The sequence below is a fragment of the Echinops telfairi genome, unplaced genomic scaffold (assembly GCF_000313985.2).
Source record: "Echinops telfairi isolate 266 unplaced genomic scaffold, ASM31398v2 ScPeMD7_7410;HRSCAF=8448, whole genome shotgun sequence".
Classification (NCBI taxonomy): Eukaryota; Metazoa; Chordata; class Mammalia; order Afrosoricida; family Tenrecidae; genus Echinops; species Echinops telfairi.
The window spans coordinates 16,788,038-16,791,537 of record NW_022111310.1 but is presented as its reverse complement, the minus strand read 5'-3'; positions in this window follow the sequence as shown (position 1 = coordinate 16,791,537).

The window sequence follows — 3,500 nt, the reverse complement described above, 5'->3', positions numbered from 1 at the left end:
TTCATTTTTGCCCCCAAAGACACACAAAGACCCTCATCGTACAGTGTGGATTCAAGAAAGACTGGCTTCACTATACTGACTATGTAAGGAAATTGTTTTTTCAGCAGTCTAATTGTGATTAAATTATTTAAGAATTTAAAAAAGCAAAGAATAGAAAAATTCTTGATTATAGCATGTTAGAGATGAAAGGCTTATTTGAAAATAAATTAGAATTTGCTGGAGTTGTTTTCTGATTGATAATTTTTCTTTTATATCATCTTCTCATTTGTTCATTTATAATTATAATATTATGAAACAAGCATCAAAATTGAAGGATGACTTATTTAAAGCAAAATTGGTAAGAGTAATATTTTGTTCTGAGAGATCAACAGAATTTTAAATTGACTGTTGAAACAACAAAGTTCACTGACTCATTTTCTCTGTTACAGAATAGGTGAAACCCTCCCCCCCACACACACACACTGGGGCGAAGGGAGCCCAGCAGAGCAGCAAGGGGAGCAAAGCAATGAAGTCCATGGGGAATCCTGAAAATAGACTTCAGACTCGGCGGGCAGGGCTTGGCACCTCATCAGACTCAATCAGAAAACACACATAAGGGTCAGCAGACAGACCTGGAACTATTTATAGCCCTTTTATCTTTGTCAGAGGAAACCAGCCTCTAACAACCGAAGGGTCAGTAGGTGCAAACGTACAGCGATAATGTATACATGTAACAGTAAAGTCATAGAAGATAAGACAGATAGGAGAGAGAGTAAAATCATGGAGTCAGACACATTTTATGGTAGCATGCTCCCCTCAGCTCCTCGCCATGGGTCCCAAGGAACTAGGAGACTATCTTGTGTATTTATAGGTAGCCTTAAGACACGCATATTCAGCAGGTACATTGTCACAAGGTAGGTGGTATCTACATTAAGGTCCCTGACCTCACAGGTGAGGAAACCTAATACCTGCATTGAGGGAAGGCAGGAGGGAGGTTGGGTGACAGGACAGGAAGAGAGAAAAGGATGTCTGAAAAGCAATCAGCCATGTGCTTGCAAGAGGTAACGTGAAGGTAGCACTATTACGGGAGGGTATAGTGGGGAACAATATTAATTATGAGAATGTAATTGGCACTCACCTCCAACGCACAAGGGTGAAGGCCTCCCTCCACTCCAGAAACCCCTCCTGCCAGGCTTCTTAATATATGAGAATAAAGGATTCATCCGTATACACTCTCTTCCCATGTTCTGCTCCCCACATTTCTTTTTTTTCCATGTCTATCTATATAAAAGAGGCAAGATAAACAATCCTGAGGAGAAAATAATGGGGCCAAAGGTTCTGGGGGAACAAGGGAGAGGGAGAGGTGGGAAAAAGGGATGGGGGAGCCAACAAATCCAGGGACAAGGGAACAAGAAGAGAGCTAAAAGGGATGGTGAGGAGGGCATATGTATTATGCTTGCTGGGGTTCAATCAAGGGCAATGTAGCAAAGAGGAATTACTGAAAGCCGAATGAAGGTCGAACATGATAGTGGGACAGGAGGAAAATACAAGAAAGTAGAGGCAAGAACTAGGAGGCAAAAATTTATAGAGGTATAAATATAGGCATGCATCTATGTAAATATATTCATATATAATGATAGGGATATAGGCCTATGTACACATTTTTATATGTTAAGTAGTAAAGGAGACAGACATTGGGCCTCTACTCAAGTACTCCCTCAATGAAAGAATAATTTGTTCTAGTAACCTGGCATTCTGTGACGCTCACCTTCCCAACACAATCACTGAGGACAAAATGGGTGCATAAGCAAATGTGGTGAAGAAATATGATGGTGCCCAGCTATCAAAAGATATAGCGTCTGGGTCTTAAAGGCTTGAAGTTAAACAAGCAGCCATCTAGTAGGGAAGCAACAAAGCCCACATGGAAGAAGCACACCAGCCAGTGTGATCACAAGGTGTTGACAGGATCAGGTATCAGGCATCAGAAGACCCAAAGCAATCATACTGATGCAAATGAGTGGGGTCAGTTGGAGTGGAAACCCAAAGCCCATCTGTAGACGATTGGACATCCCCTCACAGAAGGGTCACAAGGAAGGAACAAGTCAGCTAGGTACAGTATAGCACCAACGAAACACACAACATTCCTCTAGTTCTTAATTCTTCCTCTCCCCTACTATCATGACCCCAGTTCTACCTTACAAACCCAGCTAGACTGGAGCACGTATACTGGTACAGATCATTGCTCTCGACACACAGAATCCAGGACAGATAACCGCCCCCCAGGAACAGTAATGGGAGTAGCGATATCATGAGTAGGGGGCAGGTGAGGGGAGAAGGGGGAGAAAGGGGAAACCAATTGCAAAGATCAAGACATATAATGACACCCCCCCCAGGGGGACAAACAACAAGAAACATGGGTGGAGACAGCAGATGGTATAAAATATGAAAGCGATAATCATTTATAATTTATCAGGGGTTCATGAGGATGGGTGGGGAGTGATGAGTTGAAACCAAGGGCTCAAGTAGAGAGAAAGGGTTTTGAAATGATGGCGAATATGTACAAATGTGCTTGATATAGTTGACGTATGGATTGTTATAAGAGCTGTAAGAGCTCCAATAAAATGATTTACTATATATATAAAATAGAGCTTCAAAAAGTTAATGGAAATGGAAATAAAAGGAAATGGAAAATTTTCACAAACTTTTTGAAACTCCCCTTATAAAATATGTGAAAATTAATTATGTTATTGAAGAATATTAGAGAATTAAATGTATTCATTTCCTGAGTTATAAGTTATATAATTAAATTTGTTTCCATTTGGGACAACAACAAAAAAGAAGATGTGAAATCTCTTTGTTGTAGACTATGTAGAGCAGGGCTTCATGCTTGGTAAAGCAGAGGGGCAGCCGAAAAGAGGGCAGACACAACGATACAAGCATGGCTTACACAGAAGAACAGCAGCGGTGTGTGCTGTTGTGCACAACGACACCCAACAACAACAACAATGTGGAATTTTAGGAAGGAGAAATGGAAACAAGGGAGCAGTGGATATGAAAGGAAATACTGGAGGGTCTGCAATGGGTGAATTGAATCAGAAGGTGTGTGGATTGCTGCATGTAAATACATGATCTGCTCTGAAGACCTTCACCTAATTCACCATAAAAAGTTCAAAAAATAAGAAGGGTGGGAAGGGAGTGGGGGAAATGAGCTGATACCAAGGGCTCAAGTAGAAAGAAAATGTTTTGAGAATGATGATGGCAACAGATGTACAAATGTGCTTGACACAATGGATGGATGTATGGATTGTGATAAGAGTCGTACAACCCCCTAATAAAATGATTTTTTTAAAGTTCAAAATATATGTGTAATTATTTAGGTATATGTATTAGTCTAGGTACTTTGGAGAAACAAATCCACAGCAACTCACGTATAAGAGAGAGTTTTATGCAAAGAAAATGTGCATCACGAAAACATCCCAACCCAATGCTGCCCAAGCCCACAAGTCCAACATTAACCCATA